Raw genomic sequence first — 8,831 nt, 5'->3', positions numbered from 1 at the left:
CTGCCTACCTGTACCCCCAAGCTCCCTGCCCTATTTCCCCCACTACCACTGCCGCTACCTTCCCCAAAGGCTGGTAAAATCTAGCCCTGTGTTACTCTCTCCACACATGCCGTCAGTAGGTTTCCAACACTTTCTGCTTTCAATGCATGAGAAAGAACTTCTCAATTTATTTTTCTCTGGCACCCTTCACTATAACCTACATGGCATCACAGCTCAAAAATGGTTTATTGCAGTCAAAACTCCTCCAAATTTCTCACTCCGTGGCAGTTTTAACTGTCAAATTTTCTAACCTTTAAATACCAAATATGGCAGTTACAGAGCGTAGAAGCAGATTTACAGCAGCTGTGATTATATGACACATTGGATTCTGGATTAATGCAAAGCTGTGGGATTTGAATTTGTTCGTGGAATGAAGTTGTGTAAATAGGATGATGGGTGACAAAAAATGGAGCTAAAAGAACTTCCATTTAAAAGGCTGTTAAATTTGGTGCAACTGGCAAATAAATGCAGAAATGATAATGACAAGAGTTTTGAGATTGAGGTTTCACAGAATAAACAAAAAACACCTGTTTAATATTATTTTTGATTTGTGGGAGTTAAACATGGGTTTGACTGAATTCCAGCTGCTTCAGGTTGATCTAGTATTTCTACTTGAAATGTGGGGTCTTGTGGTGGAGTAGTAGTGTCCCTACCTCTGGACCAGGAGACCCAGGTTCACGTCCTGACAGCTCCAGGGGTGCATAATAACATCTCTAAATGAGTTGATTAGGAAAATATCTTTCCTCATGGGGTGGATGCATAAGGCACTACTCTCCTGTTGATAGTGCTATTCTGGATGGCCGCTATCTCTCTAACAGCTCCTACCTGGTAAGATTGGTCAGGGGCTCATTCGTTCTCTAAAATGGGTTCCTGACAGGATCCTTGTCGCCAAAAGAGAGCCAGCCATTGCCTAACTGTGAAAGTACAGATGGTGCTGGTTTAACAAAGGAAAAGTTGGGAAGGGCCTGCGACACATAGGACTTGGCAGAGCCAGAGGTTTGCTCAAGATAAGGTCAGCCAGGGGAGCCAGAATGGAATAAGTGAAGGACGTTTCATGGCCCTAATTTATCACTGGGAATGTAGACTCTTTAATATCACTTCCCAGGTAGTTTAATGGTTATGTTACTGCATTAGGAATCAAGATGCCCTCACTCATGTCCACACTCCATTGAGCTGTTTGAGGGATTGTGTTCACTTTTAAACATCAGGAAGCAAAAAGCTGCTACAAGTGAAAGTGACCATGAAGCAAATATCCATTAAAGAAGGGAACGTTGACTGTAACAGCATTGGTGTGGGGAAATTCAGATAGAAACACATTTGTCTGGCTCCTTGAGATGTTCCCAGCTCTTTTCCCAGGGACAGCATCCCCATGGCAGCAGTGGCGAGCTGTTAATTAAATTGTTTTAACGACCATTTTGTAACCACCTCAATAATTCAATTAAATGTTACAAAAAGTTCAGAAACAGAACATTGGGAGCACAGTGGCTTGTGGTTAGCACTGCTGCCTCACAGCACCAGAGACCTGGGATTGATTCCACTCTCGGGTCACTGTCTGTGTGGAGTTTGCACATTCTCCCCGTGTCTGCTTGGGTTTCCTCCCATCGTCCAAAGATGTGCAGGTCAGGTGGATTAGAGGTAATACGCAGATAGGACAGGTGTTTGGTTCCGGATGGGATGCTCTTTGGAGGGTCGGTGGGGACTCGATGGGTGGAATGGCCTGCTTGTGCACTGTCGGGATTCTATGAGTTCACAGACCTCCTGCTGAGTCAGGAGTCTAGCATTGCTCTGAGAACAGCTTCCTAGCAGGAGGTGAGAACATGATCATATGATTTTGAATATTGATCTCTAAAGGAGCAGTGGTAATGTTACCTGAATACATATCCAGAATCCCAGGCAATGCTTTAGGGGCAAGAGGTAAAACTCCAAGTTCATAGAAACCCAACAGTGTGGGAACAGGCCCTTCGGCCCAACACTGACCTTCAGAACATCCCACTAATCTATACATCCCTGAACACTATGGACAATTTAGCATGGCCAATCCACCTAACTTGTACACCTTCAGACTGTGGGAGGAAACCCATGCAAATACGGGGAGAATGCACAAACACCACACAGGCAGTCACCCAAGGGTGGATTCGAACCTGGGTCCCTGGCACTGTGAGGCAGTAGTGTTAACCACTGAGCCACCATGCTGCACTTTGGTCATTGATGGAATTTAAAACCAATTAATCAAAATCCAATTTGCTGTGCTTTATATCTATTCAAGAACATCTATGAATATTTAAGAAAATTTCAGAATAGCTAAGAATTAAATATCTAACAATAGCCAATCCACCCAACCTACACATTTAGGATATCTGGTTGGCATTGACAAGTTGGACCGAAGGGTCTGTTTCCATGCCGTACACCTCAATGACTCTAAGACCAAGTCCTTACCGAGATGCTAATGACTTTGCAACTGAAGGTTGCAGATCCCTGTTAAACAGAAGCTATGTTTGCCTAGTCAAATGGATGAAAACAACCCTGTGCCACTATTTGAAGAATAAGAACGTTCTCTCAAATTTCTGGCAAGCATTTATCCATTGATCAACAACTCCAAGAACAGATGTACGAGTTATTTATATCATTTCTCTTTACAATGCCTTGCTACATGCAAATTGGTTGCCATGTGTGCTTCCAAACAGACTCCCCTATTATCCTTCAAAAGCACTTAATTAGCTGTGAAGAACTTTGCATAGTCCTTTAGATAGGACTGGTTTTATATAAATCTTTATTCTAATGAAAAATGTGCTGGCAAGAATCTGGAACAAAGCATCTAAAAATAAGCAAAATCTCCCCCACCCTGAACAAAAGCAAATCTTGAAAACATTAGCTCTGATGGACTCAAAGATAAAGCCCACTTTTTGAAACTTGCTAAGTAAAAATATCCAATTTGAAATTCTTCCAACTTTCATTCCTCATTTACATGGGTAAGCACATTCCCAGTGACTAGATCGTGCCTGGACCCATCTTGTCTCATTACTATACCCTAACATATTGACAGATAGCCCTTGAAAATCATATGCGTGAGCACCTCAGATCCACTCTGGGGGCTGAATGGAATGTTACATGTCGGCATCCAAGAAGAGTAATTTTGCTTGATTATCTGGATCCCAAACAGCTCCTGCACTACCAGCCAAGTTGTGACTGAAAGATTTACCCATTTGTACAGATTCCTGAAAAAGAGGAAATCTCATTCAAGTATATGTAGTGTTGGGTCAATATTAGTACCAATTCTGGGTGGATAGTTCTTCAAAACGGGAAGGATGTTGATTTGTGGCAAGACTCAGTGCGAGGAATCTTTTAACATGAGGGAGGTTGTTGCACTGCAGTTACTATATGGCTTTTGGTTGATTCACTCGTTCCTATCCGCCATGGACTGACCAGTAAGATTTGCAGGTTGATAATAAAACAAAAGATCTTAATCAAACTATTATGGCATACCAGTGGAACTTGGAGCCAGGCCTTTTAGCCTAGAGGTAGGGACTCTACTGTTGTGTCACAAGCTCCAGGTGAAAACACATAAGGAGCGCGCTGCTATATCTAGCTCTACCCACCCCTTCCCGTGACCCCTGTCTGCCTCAAGTGTAACAGAGCCTGTGGAAGCTGCATTGGTCTGTACAGCCACCTACAGCTCACCCTGAGTGCGGAAGAGAGTCATCCTTGTCCACGAGAGACCACTGATGACAATAATGATGGTCACAAGAGCCCTCCTCACATTTAATCCAATATATTTTTTGAATCAACCTGTTCAGAAATTATTACACACCTATGGAGCAGGTGGGATTTGGAACAGGTCACCTAGATCGAAGATAGTAACACTACCACCGCACTGCAAGAGCCCCTCAAATTGATTACTAATCCGTGTGCGCTTACAAAACAGAGACTTCCCTATTACCCTTCAAAAGCACTTCATTAGCTGTGAGTCTGATATGATACACTTTCCAAAGCCATCAAGGTCAACTAGCACTTAACTAAACCCAGAGCTCTCTGACTACCATTGCACACAACACCTTAGGGCAGAGCTCTCCAAAGTAAGGGGTTGGGATCTCAAGTAGGAATCTCGAGGTGAAATTTTAGGATCGCGCCCTCTGTGCCAACAATGGCACACCCATCTCCTCATGTCAATCCTTCTTCCCCCACCCACCCCCTACATCCTTCAGTGGTCTTTCCCTCATCCTCCAACACCCAAAACATTCTCACAATGCTGCACTGAGACCATTTTCAAGCCTCAAAATGGGAATCACAGTGACCAAAAAGGCACCGGCTTAGGGGGTCCAAGGAATTTAGGAGTTCCAACCGAAAATGCTGGAAATAATCAACACCTGGAGAAAAACAGAGTTTCATGTCTATAACAACCCTTCATCGAGAATGACGGAATGGACTTCCTCTGACATGGTTCGGAGGTGGATTGGGGGGAGGTGTAGGTTGGATCTGATCTGAAAGCAATAGAAGCTTGCCTGTAGAATGATGTTTGGCTCCTCTATGTGTGTGTGTTAGAACTGACTGGGTTCACGTTAGATCATCCGAAAACAAAGACACGTGCAAGTGTTCAAGGCACGCAGCACTGTATCTGGGGAGGGGTTAGGGTCACTGAGGTACACTTAGGCAGCAGGCCAGGTACAGGAAGTGCACTGCAGCTGATACCATGAATGAGAGTCGCTCGGAATCAAGGAGTGGGTTAGTTTTCCGGCGCAGGTACAGAGCTGCAGACCTCGTGTCTGTGTCTGTGTGAGGGAGACAAGAGTTGTTCCAGCTCTTTCTGGATGTGGGCTTCATGTAGTGTGGGGATTTCCCTGCCTGGAGTTTCTTTGTGGAAACGAACAGATCCACTGGAGGATCCCCTTCTGTCTTCTTTGACCAGTGAAAGGTCGGCTTTGGAGAGTAAATAAACAGCCTTTCGGGAAGCTGCGGGGCGCAGCCAGGACTTCCTTTCCGCTGATTTGGACATGATCAGGTAAACTTACACTTTGGCTTTTCGGGTGCTGAGCAGCTGGATTATTTAAAGGAGGTGGGAGGGGGTGGTGTTGGTAAGTGAACCGAGGAATCAATGCTGTTTCTTCTCGCACAGTTCGGAAAACAAGTTCCTATTTCTGAGTAAGTAGTTTCTCTCCCCTCGCACTGCGCTCCTCATACATCGTAAAGTTAATTTTTGGTGCAGCGTGTGTCACTTGGGGTCTGCCATCTACTGGTTACTGGACGGTGTGTGGAAAGGCACTGAAAGCAGATTGGAATTTTGTAGCTGTCTTTATTCACAGGGGGTGAATGAGTGCGTGAGGTCCAAACCGAATGCAGATTTTTGCAGGGATGAGAAGTGAATGAGGTAATTTCTAAATGGACATGTTCAGCAGATTTGAGCTATTTTTAAAATAGATTCACTGGTTATTTATTACAGTGGTTGGCATGTAGAGATGCCCACGCTTTATTGCATGTTATAATATCAGTGTTTCTCTAAATTACAGTATGAAGCTGAGGACTACATAGCTTTCTGCAGTTTTTCTGACTAAATGACAATTAAACTTTGACTTATGTGCGCGCTTACAGCAATAAGCCTCTGTAAAGTAACAGGTCCCCTGGATTTTTATCGACCACATTTAGCGTAGTCTGTTAATCTGTTTTAGTGCTCCAGTGTTGCAAAACAAAATACACATAATCTGATTTACCAAGAGTGAGAGATCCATTTTTACATAATCATCTGTTTATTATAAACAGTTGAGTTGAGTTTGCAGACAGTGTGTAAATTTGAAAGATCTTGCTTCTTGGAGAGTTCCAAAGCACTTCACAACTAATTAAGCATTTTTGAAGTGTTGTCTCTCTTTCAATGTAAGGAAATTGAAAATGAAGCACATATTTGTGTGGACTTTTTAAGAGCAGCCCATAATTATGAAGGTCTTATGGTGGAGTACTGTGAAGCTTAGCACTTAAAAACAGGCCCCCTTGGAACTGGCATCTTCTAGTGTTACAAATGGTTCTGAGTTTTCATAAATTCAAAGTTCCATTTTGAGTGTCAGTATCCATGCACACATGTGAATACTTGGTGAGTTTTGGGTGTTTATCAAGAATGTTCTTTGAAAATGTTTTCATTAGAGATGTTTATTTGCTCTGGAAAGTTTTACAGAGGGAAAGGAAGAAATATACCCTGAAAAGGGGAGGAAAATATTTGGAATGCTGTTGACTTTTTGTAAGTATCCATCACCTTGCTTTTGGTTAATGGAGCAGATGAGTGCATTGTGAATTTCAGAGCTGGGTAACCTACTGTAAATTACTAGAGGTTTCTTGGAATTGTTGTTTGCTTGAACAATGCACAAAGACAGTATTGTCCAGTTTAAGGGAATAATTCAAATAATAGATTGAGGGACAAGTTACTCATACAGTACATGGAGAACAAAAAATAAGAATAGAATGGGATCAATCTTTTAAACATTAAATGTATCAATATCAAAAACTGGTTTGCATTCTTGATCAACCAGTAGTAAAGCGCACAGGCAGATTTGAAAATAAAGATGATCCTTGCTTCCTGGGTGAACCTAAGTGTGCTGAATTTAGAGATAGTCAGTAATTGTATTCCAAAAGGCTCCTGTGCCTGGCATCAGTGGAATGTAAAATAAAAGCAGAAAATGTTGGAAATACTCTGTGGGTCTGCAGCATTTGTGGAGAGATGTTCCACTGGGCTATGAATCAGTGGAATGCATCTGCTTTTTACTTGGTGACAAGTTGGATAATCAGGGTTTCATCCATTGGCAGGTAAAAGTGTCTTTTTCAGTCACAGTCTGACTACAGATTGAATATAAAAAATGTTTTCGTTACCTTGCAAATCTGATACTATAAACAAATTTTAAACATGTTATGCATTTTATTGCAGTCAATACACATTAAATTATGTTTAAAGGCAACTGATTTACTTGGTCAATTCTAAACAAGTAGTCACTGACTTACTTCAACACTTTCTACGTGCATTCATCGAGAAGCAAATTTAACACAGAACAGTCTATCTTTCGGGTCTGCACTTGTGTAAGGCAAAGTAAGAGGTTAATCAGATCTGCTCAGAATATATGTTCACATGTGCATCAATTTGTTAAGGCAACTACATTAGCTCAAAAGGTGTCATTGAAAATATTAAAATGTGATTGAGATTTTAAAAATTCTCTAATACAATTGTGTTTTGTTCTGGTAAAGGAGGTTATGAGCTTATGTTGCTTTATCAAAAATGTTAACTATTTTAGGAAAAACTATTAAAGCTTGGAAAATTACCAACTGGCACTTTTCACATTCCAGTCAGTCAGAGAAAATTATCGTATGAGTCAGGGATCTATGCATCCATGAAATGCGAGGATGATTGTTGTTTAATTATTTTGTGCAGTATAATTTTAACATCCTCTTGCTGTGTCTTTCTCAAGCAGCTGTCATCAGTTTTGACCCAAGGGTTCCTTTGTTTAATAGGATCTTGATACCTTAAGCTCAATCTCCCTTGTCCAAGGATCATGGTCCTGTTGAAATGTGTCGATAGTTTTTCATATCTGTCAGGTGCTAAGCCATGTGTTGTGTTTAATGTTTTCCTGCCTAAAGTCAGTTTGTTGATGGTTTGAATCATCAGAGTAGTGTCTGTTCAAAAGAGGATTAATTTTCTTTAAACCTGGAGGTGAGGGTGCTGAAATCATTAGAGTCAGTGGCTGAGGTTCAACCCTCTATACACCATTCTGCGGAACGAGGAGTTCGTGACACAGGATCATCAATTTAAAGTGTCACTGCGAGTGATCAGATAGGTCAAGTGAAAGCTCTGTACAGATAGATTTGTTGGAAGATGGAATGCTGTGCCACAGGGAGTGGTTGAGGCAGAGCACTTTGCATTTTTTAAGAGAAGGTTGGATAAATATATGAAATAGGGGAAGATACAGGACCAGGGGGAGAAAGAACAGTAGGATTAGTTTTGAATTCCTCTGGCAGTGAAATGGCACAAATATCATGGGATGAATGATACTTTCCAATGTTATAAATTGCTATGGGTCTAAGTGTTCTTGATCCATTTATCCAACAGAAAAGCAAGAAGCCAGATAAGGTGGAATTGGTTGGGATAGATAAGGAAATGGATAGTGATAGTAAAATGACGCTGTCTTTCTATCACTTGCAGGCTACTGTTGAAGTCAGATTTATGAATGTCTAAGTGGTAGATCAGTTTTAGAGATATATTGCCTACCTTTTATGTTTTGAAAAAAAACAGGAGATATGTCTGTTTTTATAATTAGTGAATTGTTGGTGACATTGTGAAGCAAATGGTTGTAAAACTTAATCTTTTCTAAGCTTTCCTCATCCTTAATTTGTTTTACACTGGTATTTGGTGGCTCTTTGCGATTATTTTTCAAATATGTATGTGATTAAAGTGTAGAATTTATAACACTTTCTTCATTGCTAAAACAGCAGGGGACTACCCAGAGTTACAGAGGTTATTTCTCAAAGTGAAAGCCATGAACTCAGAGAGGGGATGAAGTAGGCTTCACAAAGATGCATGTTATTTGGAAGGCTGGGATTAGTTTGGGATTGCAGCATTTTTCAGAGTGTAGGAATCGAGTTTCTGTGTCACTACATATGAAGAGGAGCCAGTCAGCCAGACGACTTTTAGACGTGTGTTATAACACCTCTCAACAGGTTGGTTAGAAAATATCTAATCTTGGGGCCTGAGATAGTAGGAACTGCAGATGCTGGAGAATCCGAGACAACAAGGTGCAGGGCTGGATGAACACAGCAGGCCAAGCAGC

At 41.5% G+C, this 8,831-nt stretch overlaps 1 protein-coding gene across 1 annotated transcript in view; it reads left to right on the top strand.

Annotated features, from left to right (window-relative positions):
* The first annotated feature begins 5,303 nt into the window (after positions 1-5,303).
* The window catches only part of LOC109918225 (thrombospondin type-1 domain-containing protein 4-like), a 396,211-nt gene continuing 392,683 nt past the window's right edge, over positions 5,304-8,831 (top strand). Inside the window, exon 1 of the mRNA XM_048610590.1 lies at positions 5,304-5,401. The gene's annotated coding sequence lies outside the window, so the exon portion shown is untranslated. The remainder of the gene's footprint in view (positions 5,402-8,831) is intronic.

Source organism: Rhincodon typus, chromosome 1 (assembly GCF_021869965.1).
Source record: "Rhincodon typus isolate 14 chromosome 1, sRhiTyp1.1, whole genome shotgun sequence".
Classification (NCBI taxonomy): domain Eukaryota; kingdom Metazoa; phylum Chordata; class Chondrichthyes; order Orectolobiformes; family Rhincodontidae; genus Rhincodon; species Rhincodon typus.
This window is presented reverse-complemented; position numbering and strand designations above follow the sequence as displayed.